A 10808-nucleotide genomic window follows, 5' to 3' on the forward strand; every position below is an offset into this window, starting at 1 on the left:
TCAAATATTTTGCAGTTTATTTTAGCCTTAGTTTTCCTTTCTTAGAAAATTGGGGATAAGGATTTTTTCCATCATCTTCTTTTCTAGTCCTTAATGCTTTTGGAAGTGGTTTGAGACATGTGGGAGTTCATAGAAATACAAAGTTTGATTTCTAAATGTGTCATTCACTAAATGGGCTTCATAAAATACAAGGCATCTAAACACTCCCCTCCCTCCCCCTTTTGAGGGGTGCATGGTCTGGGACTAGAATTCGGGTCTCCTGCATGAAAGGCAGGCATTCTACCACTGAACCACCCATTCACCCTAAACCCCCTTTTTTACTGTGTATCCTGTGCTCTCATATGGGTGTGAGGCTTAGATGCTTTGAACTTTATTAGTATAAGAATCTGGCTAAAGACAAATGCCCTAATTATATACACAAAGATTCTTTTAACTTCTTTCCTTTCCTGACATATGAGTTCATATGGCTTTAATTGATTACAGAAGAATATGTGCCAGAGATTCCAGCAAGATGCTTGCCTAAACCTGGTGATTACCTACACAGAGACGCCACTGCAAACTGCACTGCTGCAGACATGTCCTCTTTTGTCATTTAGTTCACCTATGTACTCTCACTTATTAATATTAAAAAGAGTACAGAAAAATATAAAACCTAAATATTTTATAGTGCCTCTAACATACAATGATTCCTACATTGTGACACTATTGAGAGTTGGTGTTTGTCATTCCAGCAGAGATGAATCAGTGTGTCATTGTCTTGTAACATGTATGCTGTATATCCAAGCCTGTCAATTAAAAATTCAGTGTGATATTTATATGTTTCTCCTAAATGATTCTAGATTTAGTAAGTGAGAAAAAAAGCCCCCTTCCCTTATCTTGATGAAATTGTAGCATTCCCAGAGTTTGTTTCATATCATTTTTGAGGCATTTCAATTCTTTCTGTATTGAAGGCATTTTTCATCTTTCTCAATCAAAAGTGTATTTAACTCAAAATGTAAACATGAGACCCACTGATTTTTGCTACTGTCTCATATGTTCCCTTGGATTGGAGATCCTGACTTTTTAAATTCTGTTTTTTCTTTAGAACCAAACTGTCCCTCACAAAAATCCAAGTTGCGTAAATGGAATACACAATGTACATTTTCTTCTCTATGCTTATAACAGTAAAATTTATTTTACCTCTAAATTGAATGTGTTCATGTCAGTCATTTTTTAAAGAAATTAAAGCACTTTAGAATTATAAAATCTGCATCTGAACATTTGGAAAAAGTTTTACTGATCCTGTATGTATCCCAGCAGATTTTATTTTCCCATTGAGGAATTGTGACCGATGGAGGTTAAGTGACTTGTTCAAGATCAAACAGGTATTTGGTAAAAGCACCAGAATTAAAACTGTGTCTCTCAGCTCTCAGCTCTTATTCAGATACTGGCTCTAATTCCTCATGCCAATTAAGAGTTATTTGGCACTTTATTGGATATGTTATAGCAGAGGACACTATGATAAAAATCACTATTCTACCACTGAACCAGCTTTGCACCCCCAGGATTGAGCTGTTGTAAAATTTTGTTAAAATCATGGACTCTGGAGCCGACTATATTCCAATTCTACTTGTACTTTCAGTAGTCATATTGACGAAGAAATTACTCAACATTTCTATGACTTACATTCCTAATATTGCAAAGAAAATAAAAATAGAGTTTGTAGTAAAAAGTTAATATATTAAAACAAGTACTGGGCAAAAAATACTAGGAAGCCTTCTATTAAAATAATGCTGGACAAATAAGTAGCTACTCTTATTAATATTGCCAACTGAATTCACATACATAGCATATAATTTAGTCTTACATCAAATGTTCTAGATATGAAATAAAATTTAAAAGTTTTTTTCCTCAAAATTTTGTGAAAACAAAAATTTTAGTTGCATGATTTAATTTTGAAGGGGAAAAATCTTAGCAGTATATTATTTATTAACTAACACTAAATGTTGATATTTGAACATGATAGACAATTTTCTGCTGATCATCATTTTTCTTTTACCCTTTTACTGCTAATTATCTAAAACCTAAAGATCAGAAGAAATGCCTTGTGTTGTTTAATAAAATTGTATATGATTTGAAATTCAGAAATAGAGAAAATCTGAAAATAACACTTTAAGAAGCTTATTCAGCATAAAAAAAACAAAAATCACATGAAGATGGACATTTTGAAATGTTATCCAAAAGCAATCTTGCCTTTCCTAAGAACACAGGTAAAACTTTTCCTAGGAGAAATACTATTTTTTTTTTACTATCAGAATGTTGCGTTTATGAGTCAAAAAGAGTCATCCAGCAAAAGTAAATAGCAGTATATTTAAGCCCATGGGTAACCACAAAGAAAATATATACAGAAAGAAATAAGAAGGGACTCAAAATGTGTTCAATTCAAAAAAGTCCAATAAATATGAATATCGGCACTGATGGAAAATTTGAGGGACAGAAAATGTCTAACACTTACAATGACCAAATGGCACTATGGCAGAGGAAAGCCTTGCATTATCAGCACTAACTTTAAATGTAAATGAATTAAACTCTCCACTCAAAGGCAAAGATTGGTAGAATGGATTAAAAAGCAAAACCCAACTACATGCTGTTTACAAAAAAAGTCACCTCAAATTCAAGACACTTTGGTGGACAGAGAAAGGATGGAAGAATATTTACCATGCAATTACTAACCAAAAGAGAACAGGGGTTACTACACTAATATCAAATAAAATAATCTTTAAGTGAAAAACTGTTACGAAAGACGAAGGACACCTTATTCTGATAAAGTGGTGATTTCAACTAGAAGATACAACAATTAAAAGTAGATACAGATGTAATGGCAGAGTTTCCAAATAGATGAAAGATATATTGAAAGATTTGAAGACAGAAATAGATAGTTCTACATTAATAATAGAAGACCTCAATGCACCACTTTCATTAATGGATAGAACATTTAGATAGAAGATCAATAAGCAAATAAAAGACTTGAGCAATATTTAAAACAAGTAGTCCTAACAGACATATATGGAACATTTCACCGAGCAGCAGAATACATCTTTTGATATCAACAAAATTAAAAACTTTTGTGCCCCAAAGAGCTTCATCATGAAAGTAAAATAAAAGAAAAAAGAAAAACTACAGAATGGGAGAAAATATTTGGAAACCACATATCTGATAAGGTCTTAATATCCGGAAAATTTAAAGAAATTCTACAACTCAACAAAACAAAGACAACCAATCCAATGGGGAAAAAAAATGTAAAAATTGAATAGACATTTCTCCAACTAAGGCATCAAAATGATGAATAAACACATGAGAAGATGCTCAACATCATTAGCTATTAGGGAAATGCAAATCAAAACTATAGTGAGATACTATTTCACACCCACTAGAATGGCTACTATTGAAAAACAAAATAAGCGTTGGAAAGGATATGAAGAAATTGAAACACTCATTCATTGTTGGTAGGAATGTAAAATGGTGCAGCTACTGTGGAGGATATTTCCTTCCTAAGGAGGAAGTTAAAAGTATAGAATTAGCATATAATCTCAAAAGTATATATCCAGGATGGGCCATAGTTGCTCAGCAGGCAGAGTTCTCTCCTGTCATGCCAGAGACCCGGGTTTGATTCCCAGTGCTTGCCTATGCAGAAAAAAGGAAAAAAGAAAATAGAAAAGTATATATCCAAAAAAATTTGAAAGCAGGGACTCAAACAGATACTTGTACACTAATTTTCACAGCTGCATCATTTAGAGTAGTTAGCAGGTGTAAATAACCCAAGTGTCCACCAGAAGAATGGATAAAAAAATGTGATATATACATAGACAGAAAATTATTTATCATAAAAAGGAATGAAGTTCTGATACATGCAAAAATAGGACTGAGCCTTGAAGACATCATGTTGAGTGAAATAAACCAGATACAAAAGGACAAATATTGTATAAATCTCATTGATATCAAGTAATTAGAATAAACGAACCCATAGAGTCAGAATCTAGAATATAGATTACCAGGGATGGGATAAGGTTAGGGAACGAGGAGTTGGTGCCATGTCTGCCATGTGCCCTTCCAGCTGAGAGAGATGCCCTGACTGTGTTCACCATGTGCCTTCTCACTTGAGAGAGAAACCCTGAACTTTATTGGCCTTTTTGAACCAAGGTATCTTTCCCTGGATGCCTTTGATTGGACATTACTATAGACTTGTTGTGATTGGGACATTTTCTTGGCCTTAGAACTGTAAACTACCAACTTATTAAATTCCCCTTTTTAAAAGCCATTTCATTTCTGGTATATTGCATTCCAGCAGCTAGCAAACTAGAACAGGAGTTAATGCCTAGATTGTACAGAGTTTCTATTAGGGTTGATTTTAAGTTTTGGTAACGAATGGTGTGATGTAGCACGACATTGTGAATATAACACCACTGCGTTATACATTTGAATGTGGTTTAAAGGTGAAAATTTAGGTTCCATATATGTTACTAGAATAATTTTTTAAAAATAGCAGCATAATGATCATTAAACAGAGCACTATGTGTGTATACCTCTTCCTTGGAGCAGCCAAGACCTTTCATGATTTGTCTTTCCCGTCTTCTTAATATGCCTGTGAAAGACAGAAGCAGAACTGAATTAAGCCTCAACTTTTGCGTGTGAAAAATTATGGACACAAAGAAATTATTAAACTGTTTTAGGCTATGCTTCCAATCTGTTCCAGAGCACCAACAAAACACCCCGGTATTCTGATCATCCAGAATACGGTGCCGTTTCCCTTTCCGTTTCTGATGTTTCCCATTGTTGGAGAGGAGACTGGGGCCACTACATGGCAGTGAAAGTTTTGTTTGATCACATCCATACCCTTTCCCCAGAAGCAAAGCTGAGGTAGGTAAATTTCTGCAGAAGGCACAGAGCATCAAACACTTTTTCACAAAATGACTTACAGCAAAAAATTCACTTGACTGAATAGCTTCATGGAGAATGTTCATTTTATTTATTCCTATAATAGAATTGGGGTACAACTCTTTCATTTTGTAGGTGCGGGTTTAGCCAGGTGACACTACCTGACCAAGGCCACTCACTTTCTTCCCAGGGTAATTTCCATCATTCTTACAGAGATATATGGGTATGCTTTCCTCAGCCTTTTGGGGAGTAAAGATGAATGTGCTTCTTTACAGAGCTGCCATTGTCTGTGATTCTTTTACCCTTGTCCCTTGACTTGTTCTCCTCATCTTCTCGAAGTCTTCATGTCCATTCAAACAGTAGCCTAAAGAACATTTGGAAAGTGTCCATAGAATATGAAATTCATTAAAACTACTTTTGATCACATGTATCCTGGATTCCCATCTGATCTTCTTCCTGTTGGCCTATGGGAGTATCATTGCTTATGTGTCAGGTTTTTAAAATTTTGTTTTGGTTTGATTAAATTTTGTTAATTTAAGCTTTGTTAATCCTTCTTGAAGTATCAAACATGTACAATTTTTGAGCTCTTCATTGCTGAAAAAACATCAAGTTGAATATAAACAGATACTCGAACTCATAAATGACAGTAAGGCATAAAATACTGCAGAAATTGAAATAGAAAAGATACATTTAGAACCATGAAAATGTTACCTAAGAATCCAGAGAAATTTGAGTAGGAAAGGTAAATCTGTTATTCTGTCTTTTGCATAATTTTTATTTTCTTCCATTATTCTAAATTTATGAAGGCACTTTCCGGTTTAGTAATATTTAATCAAAGGACTGCTAGGCACTTTGTGGTGTGTACTTTGCCTCCTAAAACTATAGGGTTTTTTTTTTTTTTTTTTATGTGGTTGTGACACCTGGTCACAACCTGCTAAACGTATCCTCAGTAGTATGTACCTGTGAAGCCAAGGCACAAAGATTCTAGGCCCAGGCAAACCAATTGTCCAGAACTTCTTCCTCATACATCTGGCTGGTAAGGTGAACTACAATTAGCATCAGCAGATTCCATTCTTTATTCTGATTCTGAGTATGAATTGGCTTGCTTATATCTTCCCATGGATTCTATAACAAAGTAGCACGCACACTTTCAGAGGTGAGCATGAATTTACTCAGTTTGGAAATGTATTGACTGTTAAGAGTTCTTAAGGATGAGTTTTCTGCTTTGGGCCATAGTAGGTGTCATTCACAGCAGCCATTAAAGCCTTCCAGGAGGAAATGATTGGGGTAACTAAGCTCTTTCACTCCTGTGTCTGCCTCCAGCAGGATCCCCATGAGTATGTCTCACACTAGAGTTTAGTGACTATTAGAGATAAAATCTCAGAGTTGAGGATTACAGTAAGTGTTTGACCCAGGCTTCAAAAGAAAAAGAAAGGAAATAAAAAGAAAAACAATCCTACTGGGTTTCCACTTAGGGCCATAACCCTTATCTTGTGGTCTTTCCCAGAGGTGACATAAGAAACGTTGCTTAGGTGTCGCTTTCCCAGATCTGCTAGAACCCATACATCCAATTTAACTATTTTTGCTGTTTATTTCCATGACCTAAGGTATTTCATTCTGGCAACCAATAATAAATATTATTTACCATAGTTTATAAACCCATTTATGCACTTTTGTCCTCATTTTTTAGTTAATTTACCCAAAGACACTTAATTAGGATATGAGTTCAAATTAATATCCTGAAAATACGTTATAACTGTTATTTGCATATGCAGACTCAGAATGTTACTTTAAATGATTGTGGGGGCTGTAGCTAAGATAAATAATAGTTTGGTTGATGTTTCTTGAAAGCCAGAAGTAGATATCCCTTGCCCTCTGCCTTATACAATTGTTTTTAGTTATTAGATATTCTAGACTCTTGTGGCATTTGCCTGCCCAATATGTATTACTCTTTGGATAATAGAAACATTCATTTATGTAAGAAATACACTTATTGATTCAATCCTTAGCACCAGGGAGGACGTGTGACTCAGTCCTATTCCCTATAGTACCAACACCTAGGATCTCTCTCCACAATCTAGAGGATAAACCTATCTTTTGGGGTAGCTTGTGTTCCGTCAAATCCCCATAGAAGCAGACCCTGAAACAAGGATTTGAGGGAAAGTAGCTTATTTATGAGGTGATGCAAAGAAGCACTAGTAGATGTAGGCGAGAAGTGAGCAGGGAAGGAAAGGCAGCTCCCTCCCACTGGAAATTCTGGGAAATGGTGTAGAACACAGCTGGGAGCTGGTGGTGGCTGCTGCAGGCAGCATGAACTACTTCACACTTGCAGCTTGCCCTTGCTTCTGTAGTCACAGAAAGCCCTCAGTCAGGAAGATCATGGGTGTTTGGGATTAAAAGCCCTTGGCATATATGAAAACAGTCAATTCCAAGGGGACACAGGCAGGGCAGCAACAGCATCTGCTGCATTGCCACATTGGGAGGATGAGACGCTGGCTGTGGGGGATTATCTGGATCTCTGTGAGTAGAGAACCTACCTGACATTAGAGTCAATATGAAGAAAAGCAAAATCAGAAGGTAGAAAGAGACATGATGGTTGAATATTATTTAAGATCCTAGATCCAGCTGTGCCTCACAGGCTATCTCCAGACGTCCTGGTCACATGAACAAATGCATTCCTTTGCTTTTCTTTTCTGAGTTTTTAAAACTTGCAACCAAAATGAGTTTCCATTCATATGTGTATCCTTATTATTTTTAGATGCAGAGTTTCCTTAAAAGCGTAGTGCTGATAGAACTGGATATTGCAGGAAAAACCTCCTGCTACTAAACCCCTCCTGCCTATTCACGATTATTTTGGTCTCTGATTTTTATTGCCGATCCTTGTTCTTAATTTTATACATGCAGTCAACATTTAGGCTATTTGTTGCTGTTTTGGTGAGTGAGAGTTCAAGGGAGGCTGTGATGTGCCCATTTAAGACAAGCAGATCATCTACAGAAAATTCTTCAATCTTTAGTCATTAATAATGAAGCCAGAAGCCCTTGAAGATATAGTGTGTGGATTTTTTTAAGTAGATATTTTGAGACTATCATTTTTATATTTTCAGTAACAGTTTTGATAAAGTTGCTTTTGCTTTACACCCTTTTAATTATTAGACCCATACATGTTCTCTTTAGAGGTAAGACTGAACCATGAGAAGACCTCTGATTAAGGATGGAAGCCTTTCCTAGCAAGATGCATTCCCAAGTAAATATCTGCTTCATCTGTATCTTTAACATTCTATGCATTGTTTTATAGTAGTCATCTGGGAGTAACATGAATGAGAAGTTTCCACTTTAATCTATGTTTTTGTGGTCTTGAACTTATCTGCTGATAAACCAGAACCCTTGATCAGAGGAGTCAAACCTTCTGTTAGCCCCTTATTTTTATCCTAGTTGTTTAGTGGAATAATGATAAATATAAAACAAAATGCCAAGTGGACATCACTAGCTAAAATAGAAAATGTCCTAACTAGTTTGCTATTAGATATTTAAGCCATCTTTTATCCGTTCTAGAAATTTGTATTATATCTGGGATTTAAGCCAGTATATGTTTGAGTGTCTTTAACTGGAGTCATTGATTACCATAGTGAAAATGCCTTTTTTGTGTGAACTGCTTCCCATAATATTGGACCCACACATATCCATCGCTTTCCCCATTTCCAATTCTTCTACAGCATGCTGCTTACAGTGCTTAGGAGTCAGGAAGTCCTTTTGGTCAGATCTACAAGGTATACCTCCATATCTGCAGGTATTTAGATTGGTTCCTCACAAATCAGCATTGGCTGCTTAATCCCAGCTCTTGTCCCTCAAGAGTTTGCTTTGACATATGTACTTTTTCTTTTTTCCTGATTTCGATGGGTCAGTTTTATATATTTTGAGTTTCTGAAAATGAAAATCAATGAGCTCAACCTAATTTTATGTAAGGGAATTTTATGGTATCAAGAAAAACTATACCATTCAATATCAAAGAGGCAGCTATCAAATCCAAACTGAAGTCCAATCTAATGAGTCTGTGAAATCCTAAATGAAAGACAATTCCCAAAGATGAATGATAGATTTCCGTTCACACTCTAGGCTTCCACTGGAAGTCTAGAAAGCAAATAGTCTTCTTTTGTTCATGCCGTAGGAAGAGAGATCTCAGATAATTTCCTCCATCCATAGGGGCTTTCCTGATTAAGTGGACTGAGGTGGAAATCTGATGTAGAAAGGACAAGCTCATCTTAATAAATGAGTCAACTTGTTATAGATGAAACAATAAGGAAAGGACAAACTCTTCAACACCTGTCTAGTATTAGCCTACCACTATTAAAAATAAGAAAACTGTAGTATTTCAAACTGAATATAAAAACTTTGGCTTAACATTAAACACACACACACACACACACACACACTCATAAGGCCAGTCTGTAAACTAGGATCGTGGTAGAACAAGGCAGAGACAAGTCCACTGAATAACCAAAATATCTACTATCACTACTAACAATAACACCAACTAAACATCCCCCTCTGCTGGCGAATTTCAGAGTTCACGACAATTTTATCCTCTACTTCCATTTTCAGTTTCACATCTCCTAGATAAAAACTATCAAGATACCCAATGACCAAATTATCTTCACTTCTTGATGGCACTCAATCCAAAACTGGTACCTCCTTCCCTAAACGTACTTTAAAATCTCCTACAACAAGCATAAATCCAATAAGATGCCTCTCCCAGCTCCCTCTCACTGAGACCCCCCCCCCCCCCCCCATAGATGCTCTTACACATGTTCTCACTTTCTGCAGGAAGGTAGATAAATCTAACTATGCGTGACTACAGCCATGCTTCTGGTGGTTTTTAGCCTGTGAAGTTCAACACTGGAAATGAGGTATCAACAGACTATCTAAAATGTCCAAGGAAAGGTGTGGTTTCGAGTGTAGACTGAAGTAATTGTCCAAGGCTATGCTTTGATTCCAAGCTACCGATTAATAACAATGTTGGGATGGTAGAATGGGCTTTACTGACATCAATCTAAATTTTCTACCAAGCAGGGGAGATCAGAAGGGTCGATCCTCCCAGTTTTCTCTGGTAATTAACACTAATAACAGTGTACATTGCACTGTAATGGGAATATTTTTTCACTTTCACTACTAATTCCTACACTGTTTTTTTTCAATCAGAGAGGAAAAACATGAAATCATTAGAGCAGTAAGGACAATAAAGCCCAAAGTAGATTCATCCTTTTAACTATCCCCCTTCCCTGAATGCCACATCCTATTAATTTAATTTCGGTTTAATAATTTCAATTAATTCAAGTCAGCAAATGCATATCCAATGACTGCTTGTGTCAGGTGTACCAGGGGCTAAAGGGGATTCCATGAAGAGCAAACATCACTTCATGGCTTCCAAGAGATTACAGGTTAATGAGACGTAACAGAGAAACTGAAATAAGAATGGATAATTTTGTACATTTATTCCACGGGCTTGTCTGGTTTTTACAGAATATAAGAATCGGTACTTGGCAAAATAATTATAAAATTGTAGCTTTCAGGCTTTTCTATTAAATGTCATTTTTGTGAAATGAATAACACAATTATATATAATGAAAGAAGATAATTATTAAACATTGTCAGGTGTTTTATGCATTACATGCCAAGAGCCTGAATTGTTTCTAAAGAGAATAAAAAGAGATTATCAGTGTTTTGACCATTGTGCATGATTCCAGAGCATAATTAGAATAGATTGTAGGATATTTTATTGTAACATTCACCTGAAGACACTGCTTGTAAAACTCCATTTGAATATTCTTCCTTGAGGCCTTACAGCATACCTTGAAAAAGAGTTGGTAGTTTTGGTTTCTTCAGAGGGAAATCCAAAA

This window comes from Tamandua tetradactyla, chromosome 2, assembly GCF_023851605.1.
Source record: "Tamandua tetradactyla isolate mTamTet1 chromosome 2, mTamTet1.pri, whole genome shotgun sequence".
In the NCBI taxonomy this organism is placed as follows: domain Eukaryota; kingdom Metazoa; phylum Chordata; class Mammalia; order Pilosa; family Myrmecophagidae; genus Tamandua; species Tamandua tetradactyla.